The following is a 17,835-nucleotide window of genomic DNA, read 5'->3' as shown; positions in this document are numbered from 1 at the left end:
GATCATATAACCACTTGTGAGAATTAGACCAATTTGGAAAATTTCTCCTGTTTTTGACGTCTTTGTTTCTTTCTCATTTGCAGATCGTGGTGTGTCCAGCTCACCCCAAAGAAGTCAAGATTATGTTTACACACTAAAACCAGGGGTTCTAGTTCGTCCTCTGCAGTTGAATAATCCTGGCTCTGAGACTCACAATTGTACTTATAGAAAGGAAACTTTGTATAAACTAGTAATTCACTGTGTTCACAATTTTTCTCAACAGTATTTTTATAGTGGTTAGAGGGTGTATTTATTTCCGTCCTTTGCTGTAACTACACTACACACATTTTAAAAGTATATATATGGTTATACTATGCATAAAAATGTATCACTAGGGAAGTGCAGTACCATATAAATATTCACTTTAGGGAGTTAGTGACGAGATGGGGAGAAAACATACCCATACCCACCATTATTCAAATAGCTGCTTCTTTCTCCTCCTTTCTGTCCCATCCTATCAGAAACTGTGCCTAGCTAGCACCAACCCTTATCTTAGCACTTTGCACATTTCTTTCATTATACAATTTGTAAATATTTTTTGGTTGAGTTTTAAAAGAAAATCTGTCTCCCCCACTAGAATCTTTTTAAGAGCAGAGATTATGTCTGTCTTGCTAATAACTGTTTTCTCAGAACTAGCACAGTGTTTGGCATGTCGGTACTCAATAAACCTTTACTAAATGGATGAATGTGGAGCTAATCACATACTCACTTGGCTTCACCTTGAAAACTTAACTGTTATTAAGGGACAGAAAGGGTAGGATAACAAAGATATTCTAATTCCATAAAGATTTTGGTCAAGTCTTGGCTCGTAAGTGATGTTATAAACATCATTAACGAACGTTTACAGGTCAACTCTCTGGCTTATGTTTACATGAAGAATGTGAATACCTTGATAGATAATATAACTTGTACAAATATAGCGGGAGAGTGGTTAAAATTGTACATCAAATATGATTTTGAGTAAAATACGTTTATGTGACCGCTCTGTTTCATAAACAAATTATTTCGTGTTAATGCCTGATAATTTATAAACTAAGTTGACTAACAAAGAATGCAACAGATTTAATTCTGTAATCACTAAATGCAATTAGCAAAAGAACATTTTTAAAAGGCAGTGTAGCTTAAAGGTACATTATGAAGTATTTTGTTTTCTTTGGGTGGCTTATTTTATCTGTGTTAGATTTTAAAGCCCTAGTACCCTTTAAAGAAATTTTAATAAAAGTGAATTTGACAAAAATTTGTTCAAGGAATTCATTCCATGTTTTTAACTTTTGATTTTGTTTTTAGCAGGGGGGCAAGAGGGGACAATTCTAAACATTGCAATACTTTCCTAATATTAAACGAGAAATTTTTGGAAATTAATTATATATTAATTATTTTTATTTAGATGGCTTTGTTGTGCAGGTATAGAACGTGATCACCCAAAGTAGTTTCCCTAAAGTAACTTAAAATCCCTGAAAAAGTTAAAGTTAACAAGCACACAGACACAATGTTTTAAAACTGATTGCTTGTTGTTTTATTTTTGTCAGGTGTTGTTCTCTTTGAAGTGGTGTTCTCTTTTAAGCGGGATATGGAACAATGGTCTCATAGTCTCCTGTCGACCTACATTGGCACTATGAAGAAGCAAGTAAGCCAGAAATAGAACCATAATTTCAAAGAAAACATTCTAAGATACCAAATTCAGTTCATAAGTAAGGCATATTAATACCTCCCTGAGTACATTGATAATCTGGGGTCTGTCTGGGTGGCATGTAAGTCCCACATGATAAGGGTCTTATTCCATCCACCCTGAACAGTAGTTTCTTTTAACAATTCTTAAGAGTGTCACTTTGCAATTAGATATAAGGCTCTTGTCAAATACCCATGTCCCTAGAAAAGGTAACATTGTGACTTAAATTCACACTTGGATAGAATAATATCAGATTTCTTCTAGAGAGTACGTTTTGATGTAGAGCAGACAATAAGTTAGTTATCTCTATCCCAAATGAGAATTATAAATTGTGGGAATTAAACTCATACCAACGGAGCGAAGACTGGAGAAGTTTCTGAATAAAAATGAAAGTACACATTTTTAAAGATGCCATCAGAATATATCATAGTTGCTTTAAAATGCAGATGTTTCAACATTTGAGAAAATGACTTCTATTAATGCAAAAATGAAGGAACTTTGAGCTGAGTCAAGTGTAGATAGCTGATGCACAAAAAACAACTCTAAAAGGCATTGAGGAGAACATTCTTCTAAAACACCCTAAAATTTATGAGCACAAAAAGTATAATGAGGTTATTGAACTCTCCAATAAAGTTAGCACCAGAGAAGAAAAAGATGATTCAACTTTCTGAAGACACAGCTTACAAATTGGATAATAATAAGGAGAACACATTGTCTACTGAGCATTAATTTAGATACAAGATAATAAATACCCTCTGGGGATAAGAAGGAAAACCAAAAATGATCATTTGACTTTGGAATTAGTAAGTGAAATTAAGGCATATTAGTCTACAGACCTATAATACCAACAATCAGATTCTGCTAGAGATATCCATAGTCTAAAACAGATGACAGGTTACATCTCAAGGGAAAGACTTGGTAGTTAAACCAGTGCCAATAGGAGTGTGAACCTGTTTTGTTTTCTTTTGTTTTTTAGACCTGTGAAAAGCTCATGGGATTACATGTCCAGTTTTTGTGAGAAGCCTCAACTCTTTGTAAACCAAAATTCTTTCACAGTGCAGCCGAGTCTAATCACATGTTTAAACAATCCTATATAGACCGAAAAAAATAGAAGAACACACTACCAACAGAAAGTGAAGGAAAGAATCCTGGGATTCAACCTTCCCCCTTTTTATGGCCAGATGGTGACAACTTTAGGAATTAAAAGCCACACAGGGATAGAAATGGGAAGCCGTTTCCTGCCTGATAAGTCTGAAAGACGGCTGTGGTTTGGAAGAGGGAAATTAATCAAAGAAAGGTCATTTACAGGTAGTAAAGTCAAATGTCACCTCCCCCAATTCTCATGACTTGTGGTTTAGAGAAAGGTTAGCTTAATATAGAGGTTAGTGTGGCATTCTGAACTGTCTCAAGACATGATAGATGAAGATGAGAATAACACTATCAGTATCCCTCCCCCTAACAGCTATGTTCAGGCTTCAAAAAGGTATTTAAAACTTGACGTCATGGTGAGGTACTAGACACCTGGGAAAGTCCCACTTAATAGAATAAGGATATCATCAAAAGTCCTATAAACTGTATTCCATAAACTGCCTCATTGAAAGACTATGTTTTTGAAATAATATCGTTTTTGAGAAATCCTCATGCAGAATCTACAGCACTTTAGATTGATGATAAAACTGATTTCCGTGGGACTAGCTATATACCATCATTACCATTATAGGCATTTACTTTATGCCAAGCATCATGATAAGCATGTTACATTATCTCATTTAACCCCCATAGTCATTTTCAATATAATATTAACCCTATTTTTTACATGAAAAAATTGAGGTGTGAATACATTATTCATCTTTTCAGGATAGCATAATCTCAGAGCTGGATTCAAAGACATGTCTTAAGTTCTAAAAATCCCATAGTAATACCCACCATGATGTATTTAGCAATCATACAGAACTGTTGCTGAAGTTAACTCCAGCCCTTTGGGTAACTACTGTCCAATATTGAACCACTTGGAAGAAAACCCAAGTGTCCACGATGTTCTTAGAAGTTTATTCAAATGTGGTATCAACATAGAACTCCACCAAACCCAGTGCCTATCTGCGAAACATGACCTATTTGACCTCTAATACTTTAACATTAGGTATTCATCAGTACCTTCTTTGAGCTCTTCTGAACAAGTGAATGACCTGAGAGAACCACTGAGAGTGAATTAAAAGATAACCACCCCATAAGAAATTGAGTGTCAATTAATGGTGACAAAGAGATAGAGACAAGATCTTAACTTTAAATTCTGGATCACCAAGCATATTTGCACTTTTGTTTCGAAAGAGATTGCTTCTGATTCGTTGCTCCCAAAAACAAGCATCACACTCCTTCCTTTTGTAGACTGACCTCACCTATGTGTGCAAAGAATGAATGACTGAGTTTGTGTAGTGAACATTGTGATTTTAAATGGTTATGGTATTCTTAAATGATATTTTGAATTCAAGAAACAGATTTTTTTCTAGTGGAGAGCAACTCTCGGCTTATAGTAAAGGTCAGTTTGAACATTTTGCTAGGATCCATTAAACAAAGCCTGTGAGATTAGGATTTTTCTCTGTTTTAATTTACAAATTGAATACTATAATAGAGACATAAATGTACACTGTTTTAATTAGGTTTTCCTATCCCACTCTGCATAGGTAATAAGAGTTACATATTTGTTTTCTCATAGCAGGGTTTTTTTTTCCAAAAGCAACAAGAAATAATACTTTGATTTGATAACAGAGATACTATTTATGAGGGAAGCTGATTGGTGGCTTTGGAGGAAATTTGTTTCAGGACATTTGGAATAACCTGTCCAAAGGCAGAAGAGCTTCCCAAAACATCTTGAAATAGCCAAAATATGAAACGAACAAAGGTTCTGGTATGTTCATAATATATTCTTTAAAAAAAATTATTTATTTGAGAGAGAGAGAGAGAGATGAAGGGGGGATGTGGCTGGGGGGGAGGGACAGAGGGACAAGCAGACTCCCTGCTGGGCACAGAGCCGGATGGGGGCTCCCTCTCAGGACCCTGAGATCATGAACTAAACTGAAGGCAGATGCTTAACCGAGTTACCCAGGCGCCACATTTATAATATAGTCTTAAAAATAATCAGACATCTTCTGATACTTATGTTCGAGAATAAATGCCTAACAGAAGACTTGTTAAATAGGAATCCTGTTTCTTCACAATCTAATATATCTGAGAGAGGGGTACCCTTCTCCCAAGTCTTTGGGAATATTGCTTTCAGAGTTCATTCCTGATGTAGAGGTGGACAATGCAGGCTATAAGGCCTGATACCATTAGACAGTCTCTCATACGCAGAATGCTTTGATCAATTCCAAACCCAACATTAGCCACTTGGTGTCATTTTCCCTTTCCATGTCATTTTCCTATGTGGAGAGAGTATACTCAACAATTGTTTACCTTTTTATATAAATGATGTTTCTAGGTTTTTATACAGCCATGTTTTATAAGTTTAAACATTTTTAGTTGTCCTAGATGCACCTATAAACTTGAATTTCAGTAACCCCACAAGGCTAAAGGCCAGGTCCTGGATAGTGAAGCTCACTAAGGTTATTCCATTTTGCACGTGCACATGACCCTAGTCATCTGGCCAGACTTCTCTCCTGATCCTCAAGAATATCATGGTCTCATGATATGGTCTCCTTTTGCCTGTTTTAGAACTTCAATGAATCCTTCAACCTCAATCAAGTCAGGCTGCTTAAGGAGATTCATGAGGGACAACAGCATGTTTGAGATAAGCTACCTAAACAGAACGATGCAGAGATCTGAGAGGAAAATCAGTAGATCTAAGAATAAAGGAAGAGACCAACAGCAGCAAATGCTGCCTGTAGGAATGACGGCAGAAAATAGATTGGAGTCATTGAGGAGAGTGTGAGGAAATAGGCTGTGAGTATAGAACAATAATTTCGATGAGTTTGGCTATAAAAGGAAAGACAGTGGCTAGGAGCTGGAGGAGAATGTGGGGTTGAAAAAGGTTTTGTTTTTTAAGACTTCAACATGCTGATCAGAAAGTGTCAATAGCAATTTAGAGATTGGAGATAGAAGAAAATTGGTGAAGGAAGGTCCCTGAAGGGACAGGGAAAAAAAATATCTAGAGCACAAATGAAATAATTATATCTCTTGTACGGAAGAGAAACAAGAAAGGATGAGTACTTGCAAAGTCTGTTAGTTGATGTGATAGAAGTTGGGGAGGGTTTGATGAAGGTGTCAGTGTTATTTACTGAGATTGAAGGGAAATTTTGCTGTATTGAAAGTTTAACAAAAGTTAATAAGCTTGAAATACTTGCTATGAAGAATGTAAGAGAGGGTAACTTAAAATAAGTATATGGAAAGATTGATGGGCAGAATAGAGGAACCAGTTGAGGCTGGTGACAAATAAACCATCCATATGCTTGATGCAATAACTTATAGGTGAGCTCACAGACCAGGTATAATAATCTTGAAAATATGAGCAACAGGATTGACCCAGTGTAGAAATTTCAACAGGTAGGGAGATTTAAGACCCTAAATCAAAAAAATTGAGTTTAATGAAAAGAAATAGAGTAATGGTCTATTGAGTAAGCTTTATAGAGAAGGATACCAACTGATAGGGTGCTGATCAATACAAAAAGTAGAGTGATATAGAGTCCTTGAGTCCCAGTGAGGTTGAAGAACTTGTCTAAAAGGGAATGCTGAGTGAGAGATATGAAAGTATATGGGACTTTGAACAGATATTTGATATTTCTGTTGAATAAAAAATGCCAGGATCCAGAATGGAGATTGAGAAGTCATGACTTCTAGGGGTTGGATTATCAGAAAAGTGACAGGATAATCAGGAGATTACCTTTGGGTCTTGGAAGTAGAGGAAGATACTGAACTACTTGCTGAAATCTTTGAAGAGATAGTCCCTGAAAGGCTGATAAATAACAGCAAAGAGGAAGAATAGTGAGCAGGTAGCAGTGAAGGAGGGACATCAGAATAACTGTAGTTTTACACAAAAGTGTAAATATTCTGAAAAAGTGGTTTGAGTTGTATAGGGGATGTTGATCCTGTTTTCTAACCCTGAGCTAGGTGAATTATAGGAAAATGAGTGGCCTTCTATTGAGAGGACTATAGGTAAGGTGACCTTAACATCTATTTTGTCAGTAACAGTCCCAATTTACACCTGCAGTCCTGACATAACTATTAATAGTGCCCCTCTTTCACTTTTAAAAGTGTTATGGTTTCTATGTTAAACTACATGTTCACCCTCTCTTAAAAGGGAGTCATGGCTTTAATGGAGAGCCCTTTCATTTAGGAAACAAATATTTTTTTTTAATCAATGAGAGGATGTAGGATGGAATTTCTTGCTTGTTTTGCTTGAGAAAGGAGTTCCAGGGACCATGGTAAGAAAGTTTTGAGAGAGAAAGGAGCAATGTTATACTGAATCAGAGCAGACCACAAACAGTGGTTGACTTGAGAGTGTGGAATAGATGAGTTGGCCTCACCTGGAGCTCCCATCTTCCATTTCGATTTCCTTATCAACCTTCTGATTCCTTTGATCTGGAATCAGATTGACAGCCATGCCTTCAGAGGTTAAATATGCCTATCATTATTTATATCTTTACACTGTGGCCAGAAATTGTAGCACTGTATTCCAAGGTGAAAGATTCACGAGGCCTAAACTGCTACAGATCATGGCCATACAATGGCTCCTAATTAAGATGATAGCCTCCTAACACTTGCTTCCCCTTGCACTTTTTGAGTTCTCTTTCTTTGGAGTTTTGGCAGATTTGGCTTCCTCTGTCAACTTCATTACTTACTTAAAAATCAGGGTAAGAAAACAAGGCACTTTCTGACCTCTGGATCTTATGAAGACTGGTGTCTCATCAAAGTCATTAGATTTTGCCAAGCATTGTATACTGAGAGCTGATGATGAAAGGAGTAGAGTACTTTAGTCAGTAATAATGCCAAAAACCAAATAGTAATGGCCAATCTTGCAAAAGCAAAGTGTTCTTACATCTCTAGTCATGGCCATAGGCTGAAATGCACTTTCAAAGACCAGTATAACATGTAATCATATTGGAATTCAAGATTTTTTTTTTGTAAAAGAAATGGTTGCACTTCCACTTGACACAGAAATCCACATTACAACATCTTCGTAGGAGACCTGTACGTTAATGAAGTCATTTGTGTTTAAGTCTGTAAATAATATACTGCAATACAACTGAGGCATAAAGCTTATTGATGTAGCTTATGGAAATATAGATAAAGCCATTTCCCTGAGTTACGGACATTCTTCATTCACCATGACAAATAAATATATAAGTTAAAATGAGTGGTTTTTATTCACTTTCTAAAAATATTCATTCCAATTTACAGACTGTTCAGAGGAATCCTTAAAGTACTAAGCTTGCAGCATCAATTTAAAATACAAATCATTTATTTAAAAATCTATATAGTTTTTCAGAACTGCCTCATGATAAGAATTCAGCCTAGCCTCTTAAAATCATGGTTCACAAGCTTGTTTTCTGTACCTAAGCCATCCACAGGTTTAATATTTTCCTATTTAGTTGCATCAGTTCAAAATATTCCTACTTAGTTAGTTACATCATTCCTTGCTTGAAAAAATTCTAACGAGCACTTACTCCCTTACCCCAAGCTGCCCACCCCATCCTAGAGAAATATCAGAGTACTGGAAGTGTTGTAGCAGTTGGAAAAATATTTCTCTAGAACAGTGTTTTTCAAATGTCAGATTGTAACCCAATAGAGGGCTATATATTTAGTGTGTCATAACCAGCATTTTTAAAAAATGAAATGGAATGGAATAGAGTACATCACATACAATAGGGATAAATAAAAAGGTAAACTTTGATTTTACAGATACGCAGGATCTACCTACTGGGTCACCACATAAAATGCATGTTTATCCCCTATGGATTGCATGGTCAAAAACAGATTGAAAGCCACTGTTTAAGAAAACAGATGAACAAATTGAGGTCTATCACTTTATCAAAATACTATATAGCAGTTATATAGACCACTACATATCAACATGGACAAAATCCAAAATATTATGTTGGGTGAAATAAGTCAATAGTCAAAGAATTTTCTTACGTTAAACATTGAAAATTGTATTATGTATTGTTTATTTACATATGTGTGTGTGTGTATATATATATATATATATATATATATATATTTATTTATTTTTTAAGATTTTATTTATTTATTTGACAGAGAGAGAGAGATAGCCAGCGAGAAAGGGAACACAAGCAGGGGGAGTGGGAGAGGAAGAAGCACGCTCTCAGCAGAGGAGCCTGATGTGGGGCTTGATCCCAGAACACTGGGATCACGCCCTGAGCCGAAGGCAGATGCTTAACGACTGAGCCACCCAGGCGCCCCTACACTGTTTGATTTCTTAATAAAATTCCAGAAGTCTGTTTTCCTCTGATTGTACTGTTTTCCTCTGATTGAGTCACTTCATTTCTCTGAAATTTGTTTCTTCACATACGAAATGAAAGAATACAAGAGAATGATCAAAATGTCCAGCTGGAAGGAGAGATAGAATTATATAATGAAGCTGTGTTTTAATCATGTAATATTCGACCCATAGAATTTAAATGATTTCTCAATATTACCAGCTAGTTAGTGGTAGAACTCAGGATAAATAAGTCAAGTCATCTAAAATCATACTCTTTCATCTTCTACCATCTAACTGCCCTTGATGAAAGAGGAAAGGACATGGCATCATTTTATCTAGGATGATAAAGTCAAGAGATCACCATTATCCTCACCTTCACCGTATAAAATGGGCCTAGTGACCAACGGTTCTTCTAGCACTACTAAAGCAAAGAGTGAAAGCTTTGAAAAGGCCAAAATTTAATTAAAATGTGTCTGTTTATTGTTAAATACTAAAAGAAGTTACCATCTCTGGTCTCAGGTGACTTTTCAGTTTAGTTTAGCCACGTCTTATTTTAAATGATTAGTGGTAGCCATATCTGGTCTCCTGTAGTTATTTGATCTATAAATCGGAGAATATGAAGGAGTTCTGTTCAAGACTGATTTGTAGTTATTGGTAGAAGTTGATTAGTGATTGCCCCCCCCATACTTCCTAAAAGAATTTGAACTCATTGTAAATTCAAAGAACAATAAGGTGAAAGACTGCAAATAACATGAAAGAAACTATGAAACAAAGGGGAAAGAAAAATATCAAGAAATTCTGGTGATGAAAAAGCCACAATTGAACACAAAGCTTACTTCTGAACTCATAGTAACCAAACAAAAGAGGAAATACACTAATTGCTCTAATTATCTAGGAAGTCTGTGAACTCATCATATCAAACACACACAAAACTTCCCAGCTCAGTGCTCCAAGAAGAATTTGACCCAGCTGATACTGACAAAAGTGTCATTGGTGGTACAGGAATCAAAAACCTTCAATCTGGAAAGCCTAGGGTCAAATCCCAGCTTTACCACTTACTGTGTTACTTAATAGTTGGACAAATTTCTTAATATCCATTTCCTCATCTATTAAAAGTGGATAGTAATAATAGAATTCGCCTCATAATTTTTTAATAGGATTAAGTGAATTAATATTTGTAACTGATCAAATCAAGGCTGAGAACAGCCCTGCACCCTCGTAAGGGTTATATTGTATTTCTTTAAGAAATTAAGCCAGCAAATCATCTGAATAGCAGTTTTTCAAAGGACATTCTTAAATTAGTGTGATTACAGTTAGTAGTTGATTAACAACCTGACTGTTGTTCTTTCCCTTATTTTTCTATTGATTTCCTTCCCAAGTTGTAACATCTTTTTTCCATTTTTTTAAAAAGAAAAATCAGAAAAATAAACATATTCTCTGACATGTGGATTGGAATACACATTTCTCATGCTTGTTTTTCAAAATGTAGTCCTCCTAATAAAATATATCAGATTCAGGGTTTGTTTTTTTAATACAGAGCTCAGCCAACTATAAATTAGAGCATATGTGTCATTGCCTAGAAAAACCTCACATAGCAACAAACAGCAAAATTAACCCACGCTCATGTAGGGGGTGCAAGGTTTATGACAATTTGCAAACTAAGATATCTCCCCCAGAGACCAGAAACTATCCAGTTTTTGTTTGTTCACCCTTGTTGGGAGTCTTTAAAATAGAAAAATTTGACATAAGCATTGTTTAATGAAATAAAGATTTAAAAAACCTAATTATAGACAAAAACTTTTGTATATGAGAAAACAACATATTCTGTCATATCTTATTTATAAGCAGCTTTAGTTCTATTGAATTATTAAACCACATTTTGTATTTGTGCCGCTGTACTGCTTTGCTGTCATATGTTATAAATACATGCTTTATATTTCCATTTAGGTTAACTTAGCATCTACTATCTGCATTAATAATGTTTTCGTTTAGCTCACAATAAAATATATTCTTTCACGCATGTATGGTACCTTATCTCCCTTACTATATTAGAGCAATTTTAGAGAAAGACTGGGTCATCATTTTTTATAATGGTTATTATTTCTTAGTACAACAATTTATACGGACTTGGTACCATCTTTGTTAAAATTATCATTGAGATTGAATCCTTTGTCAATAAAGTAGTATAAAATATTCCAACTCTGTCTAGTCATTCATTTATTAAAAAGTGCTTTTAATGCAATTTCCTTTCTCTTTTTCTATTTTTAAATACCTATACTTTTTTTTTTTTTTAATTTAGGTCTTTGCATTTTGGCTAAATCAACCAAACTATTGTTGCCTTTTGCAGTTACTAAAAGTCACTCTTTTCTTCTCTTTGTAGTGTTTATAAAAAGCCTGTCTCTGGAGTGTTTTTATTCCTCTTCTTTAGAAGCTATATTATCATAGTATATCAGTTCTCACCATATGCCTCAAACATTGGTGTCCATTTAGAGTACTGTATTCATATTATGTACTTTTAAAAAGTGAGCTTATGTCTTAAAATAGTATATGACTTCAATATGATCACAGAACTAAAACTAGGATTAAAGGCTAGCTTTCAGAAACACCTGTTACTTATTCTCAATTTCTTTTAACCCAGGCTAGAAAACATAGTGAACCTTTACTTTTTACTCTTTTATTTGTATGTTTTTCTTTTATATAATTTTAGTATTCTGCATTTCTCAACGAAATTAACAAATTCAATTGTCATTTGAATGAAATGAAAAGTTAATTTAGACATTAGATTGGAAGTAAAATAAAATGTGTATGCTACTACTTAATAGTAATGCAGAATTCTGGCCTAATGTATCTTATCTTTTACGTTTTCATTTGAAATATTTTTCTATAATAGATTTCTTTAAGAGCAATATATTTTAGGAATTGTCAGAATTGTTAGTTTATCTCCTTTCTACTCAGTTCATATTTCTCATTTAGCTTTAGAAGAATTTAAAAATTTTTATCGGCAAATTCATATTGTAAGTTGGATGGAGAGGTTTTTTTATTGCAGGGAGTGAAAACTTTATCATAATTAATTCATTTTTATTATTTAAACTTTGATTAATTCTAAGAAATATTTGCAGTTACTGTGGGTGATATTTGAGAATCTGAAGAATTAATTTAGGATGTTATCAATGACCATCAAGGTACAGAATTAAATTCAAAGTTACGTAGTGAAAGCATTGTAATATATTTTGACACAACCCATTCATTTGATATATTGTTTATTCTATCTATGTATTTCAGGGGGTCATAGTCATAAACTTTGAATATCCTTTTTTAAAATCTCTGATAATTGAAGTGAAATTAATTGTGATGTGGAATAATAAAATTGCAAAGAATTACCATAGCTTGCAGATTATTAATTGTTACTGAGCTTTGATTCTTTACTAAAAGTTGATTATGTTGCTACCCATCTCCATGGACAGAATAATGTGTGTTTTAGAAAAATTATCCAATGTATCTTATAATAAAAGGCAAAAAATCTTTTCAATAGAATTAATAAATTATTGCTTAGATTTATTTTTAACAAAGCAATTTTTATCAAGACTTATCTAGCTAAGTACAATAGCAACAATAGGGGGAAAATCAGAATCTCTCTCATTACCTGCTTCTATAATTGTGCATGCATAAAGTATGCTTGAAGCCTTTGAAAGGAGAGATTGTGCAACCTGAATACTAATTTCATGAGTACTGTAATTTCACGTCTGTTATCCATGTTCAAGCTGGTCGTGCTTTGAGGAGCAGCTGAGGCTTTATGGAAAACTTTGTAAAACATTCTATTTAGAACCAATTCTTTTTCTTTGCATTATGTGCTCTGGGTATTTTTCTTCCTTTGTGTTTTATTTTGAGAACATTTGTATGAAAACAAGATCTTTGTTTCTTGCAAGCACATCTGCTCTAGCTGCTTATAGATTATGAGAAGTCATCATCCTCTGTGACATCATTATCATTTCCAAGGCAACCAGTTTGGCTCACTTTTTTTTTTTTTTTGAAAATATGATAAAAAGTTACAGAATGTCAGCAGCAACAAAGTGTTTATCTCAAAACAGATACATAATAACTTTCCAGTTTTCTGTACCCACTGCATGTGGCTTGTTCATTTCAAAGCACCAAAGCTTTAGTCTATTGAATGTAATCACCTTAACGTCCATGAGACTGTCAATTGCATTACCCACAATTTAGAGGAAGAATAGAATGCTTAAGGAAACAAATTCTGAGGTGACCGACTTTATTGTACCTCAGTGCCCTGTCACATGGCTTGTCTGGTGCTAGTTCAATGAGGGAGGAAATGTATGAGACCTTGGTGTTTTATGTCCTACAGTAAATAATGATATAGATTTGAATAACAGCTGGAAGGATCTTGAAGCCTTTTACTTGAAATGATTTTATGAACAGGCACTACATTCACTCAGCCACTTCAACGCTGTCACTACTGTGATGAAATGTGGCTACGCGAGGCCTCAGAACATAATCATTTGGATAGCGAGCCAAGGCTGCTAAAGAGGACTGGAACCAGGATCAGACTTTGTGGCACGTTCTACTACATCAATATTTGTCAAAATTATCACGTTTTCGTCACAATAACCAAGCAATCTGTAAAGAAATATTTGTTGAGTATTTGCTGTGTGCATAGCACTGTATCGGGGATTGTGTGTGATGTAAGGTAGGACCCACGCAATCCCTGACCTCCCAGCCCTTCTTTGAGATGAATGTCTACTTAGCGTATCATATTTTTTTCAGCACTGCTAACATATTTTTATATTAAATCCCTTTCTCTTTCACTTAAACAGTCCCATTTTATTTTTAAAGGTATACATTTCACATGAACCACACTAGTTCAGGATAATTGGTGGTTTGAGCCTGAATAAGCTATTCTGTGTTGAATGCTAAGGAAATTTGGAAAGAGAAGGCTCAGAGACAGCTGCAGTCTGAGCGCACTTGGACTCGGAATGGCAGGAATAAGACGCGATCCTGGACCTTGGTGTAAAGCAAGTGTCAACTGAGCTGGTAGAAAACACACAGAATTGTGAATCTGAAGATAGATCAGGAATGGGAAAATGGGCAAAAGTCCTAAGGGCAAAGCATCCAAATCAAGGGAAGAAAGCCTTGGGGGTATATCTAAACAGAGGTAGGGCAGGTGGGGGGCAAAAGTCAAAATGGCAAACTCAAGAGGTCTGAGCAGTAGGGTGGGCAATATTGTAGAGGCCCAACTGCACGAATCAGGGTCACAGTCAAGCAAGACTGAGCTCAGAAATAGGATAGCCACTCATGTAGTACCAAGGGCCAAGTCAGAAACCAATTAAAGATGGTCTAAAGTGTTAAATGTCCCATGATTGAGCATAATTTATGCATATTTTTATATATGTATTCACCTGGTCAATGCCAAGGACTGAGCAATATATTAGGCACGAGGGTTAATGAAACTGACAAAGTTGGGGCGCCTGGGTGGCACAGCGGTTAAGCGTCTGCCTTCGGCTCAGGGCATGATCCCAGCGTTACGGGATCAAGCCCCACATCAGGCTCCTCTGCTATGAGCCTGCTTCTTCCTCTCCCACTCCCCCTGCTTGTGTTCCCTCTCTCGCTGGTGGTCTCTATCTCTGTCAAATAAATAAATAAAATCTTAAAAAAAAAAAAACTGACAAAGTTGATCTTATGAAACATTATACTGGGTAAAACAATAAATAATTAATTCAGCAAATAAATGTATTATTAAAATGTGTATTACATGTCAAAGTGTCATGGTAAGGAATAAAGGAGTCAGGGTAGAGGGGTGTTACTTAGGTATCATGGAAGGCTCCCAGAGAACATAACATTGATTTTTAGAAAATCTTCTTGACCCTAGCTCTCACCCCCAGCTACTGTGATCTTCCAACTTTACAGCTATTTAAGATTCATATCCATGGTTAGCCTTATTCCCAGCTTTTGTAATCAACCACTGGTCTCCCCACACCCAGTGATTTCCACCACTAAAATCTCCTTCACATTCCTGATTTATCCCATATGTCTGTCCAGTCTCCAAGGTCAGCTGACATCCTTCGCCTGATTTGTCTTATTGCCACTTAAGCCCTCATGCTGATATTATGAGGGTGGAAATTTGTTTTATTCCGAAGAGCCTAACATTCATAATAAATAAGCCCAAATATCTCAGTGACTTAACGCATTAGAAGTTTATCTGTTGCTTGAAGTGTTTGCTGAGATTCAGGACATTTCCAAACTTGCTCAATCATCCCTTTGGGGGATTGGAGTCTTCTGCTGGCTCCTCTGCATGTGCCTGGCAGACAAGGAAAGGGATTGAATAGAAGATCGTGAGGGAAGTTTCTGTGGGCAGGCCACAGAACCATTGTGCATCCTTTCTGCCCACATTGCATTAGACAGAACTCAGTCATATGGAACACCTAACAACAAAGAAGGCTGGGAATATAGCCTAACTGTGTGCCCTGAAGGAAGAAGGAAAGAGGTTTGGTGAGTGCAACAGTGCATCTTTTTATTCACCCCCCCCCCAAAAAAAAGAAAGAAAGAGGGAAAGGAAGAGGAGGAAGGAAGGGAGGGAGGGAGGGAGAAAAACATTCCACTCTTTTTCCCACACAAAGAACTTACTCCTCATCTCCCCAGTGAGATCATCCAAGACCCCACCCAGTCACCGAACCTGCTTAAAGCCCAGAATCTCCAGGCTCATGTGTGTGTGGCTGTCTCAAGTCCAGGAAGGAATGGTCTCCTGAGTATGTGGCCTGTGTGGTTACATGGGTCCCCACACTCAGATGGGCCCCTGCAGTTGATTTAATGCTCTGCCCTCACTTCATGAAATTACTAATAACATTACTGTTGAACTTGTGTTTTATAAATGAAGTCCAGTGGGATAATGCAGCACACACATGAGCAGAGCAGGTATGTGTGATATGTGTGTCCTTTGTTCCTTGCTGCCCCCATTCATATGCAGTTTGTGTTGCTCATGAGTGCAGAATTCTGGCAGACCTATGATGTTTGGGAGTTCAGCAAGACTCTGTGTTGAGTACAAGATAAGTACGCCATACCTATGGCTAAGTAAGCAGGGCATTGATAGCCCTGAGAGGCCATGCTTTCCATTTGAGCTAAAAACTTGTTTTGAGCACAGAAGAAGACAATGGCATTCTAAGAAACACAGAAGATCCAGGAACTCTATTATATCCTTTTTCCTTATTCTATTTTTCCCTGTATTGGCCAACCACCTACACTAATGTGATGTCTTAGAAGGAAAGAGAAAGATAGAACAACCGTAGCTCCTTCTTTCATTCCTTTCTTACTCTACCAAAGGTAGAGTATTGAAAGAATGTGCCTGCATGGAGAAACAAAATAAAAACTGTTGCATTATTGTGTGCAACATTGCCACTTCTCTTTTAAGAACAAAATGCATACATATGTTTGAGACACAAAATACAAACTGTATAATTTCATTAATTCCACATTTGAATTAAATGTTCTTGTATTTGCATTTAAAACTGGCATTGCACAATAAAAACATGAACAGTAAAATTAAACATTTCTTTATTTAGAATGACATTAAGTAGAAATATAAAGTACCATGATAAGTCAAAACATACTGTAAAAGAAGGGATAAGGCTTTTATATTTTAGTACTTTCAATGGCAACTTTTCTCTGCTTATTGAGCAAGGATCCCAAATTTTCATTTTCCATTGGGCATGCAAAAATCATGTCGCCTTCCCTGCATCCAGTGCTCTGCATTTTCCCACTATAACTGCAATAAAAGCTTCCAGTAAAAAAGGGAAGAACAGGATACACATAGCCATCAATGACCTGCAGAAATTATTAAATCCTTCTGGAAAGGCCCTGTGAAGGGTGATTAGCCAAGATGGGAATAGTTTCTTATTCTGTCCCTGATTCTTCTTTCTGTGGCCCTTAGCTCCTCTCTCTGAGAGTTTCTTCCTTAACCATTATCTTCCACAGAAATATCTGAAATGGTTGTTGAAGAATATCCTCTCCTTGTGGACTGTGCCGCTTTCATATCTCTTTTCCTCTCCAAGGGTGGTTTTAAGGTCTTTATTTAGCCTTGGTTGATGGTTTCTTTGGCACTACAATTTATTTAAAACTTTTTTTGGTAAGTTTCTGATCTATTTGCTTTCAGTTAGTTCCATGTGCCAAGGTTTTTTCATAGTTATTAAACTTGGTTTATTCATTGTTTTCTGGTCCCCATATTTTTTTTCTTCCACTTAGTGGCAATCTGAAACCATATGCTATGAAAAGATATGCTAACCTCTCTGATCTTTACTGAAGGGCTGAGTCATTTGAGAAATCTCCCTGGCCCTGTGTCATTTGAGGCCATTTTTTATTTCAGGTCCCAAAGCTATCAACTTTTCTACCAAGGAAGGCTCTTGATCCCTGAACTTTCTACTCTCATGCTTGTTGGCTTGAAAATTGGCCCAAACTCACCTGAGCTACATGCCATTCTTGCGTAAGTGGTGGCCAACACACCATCGAGCTGACAGGTCCAGCTACTGCCCCCAAGTTACAGGCTCAGGAGATTTGTGGTCTGCCTTCCATGTTCTCCCATGAAAACTTTACTGAAAATTTCCTGAGGCATAGCAGAACTCTCCAGACATCTAGCCTGCTGTACTGTATCCTTACCTTCTGCTGGCTGGTCTCTAAACCAATGACACTTATC

The 17,835-nt window shown here is 36.1% G+C and overlaps 2 long non-coding RNA genes across 4 annotated transcripts in view; both read left to right on the top strand.

Moving 5' to 3' along the window:
* Positions 1 to 1,276, top strand: part of LOC103659824 — a 3,051-nt gene extending 1,775 nt beyond the window's left edge. For both annotated transcript variants that reach the window (XR_567638.2, XR_005837498.1), the window contains one exon: positions 84 to 1,276. This is a non-coding gene — a long non-coding RNA (uncharacterized LOC103659824). The remainder of the gene's footprint in view (positions 1 to 83) is intronic.
* Positions 1,277 to 15,379: 14,103 nt separating this feature from the next.
* Positions 15,380 to 17,835, top strand: part of LOC121105049 — a 40,150-nt gene continuing 37,694 nt past the window's right edge. For both annotated transcript variants that reach the window (XR_005837494.1, XR_005837493.1), the window contains exon 1: positions 15,380 to 15,641. This is a non-coding gene — a long non-coding RNA (uncharacterized LOC121105049). The remainder of the gene's footprint in view (positions 15,642 to 17,835) is intronic.

Source organism: Ursus maritimus, unplaced genomic scaffold (assembly GCF_017311325.1).
Source record: "Ursus maritimus isolate PB19 unplaced genomic scaffold, ASM1731132v1 scaffold_1, whole genome shotgun sequence".
NCBI lineage: Eukaryota > Metazoa > Chordata > Mammalia > Carnivora > Ursidae > Ursus > Ursus maritimus.
This window is presented reverse-complemented; position numbering and strand designations above follow the sequence as displayed.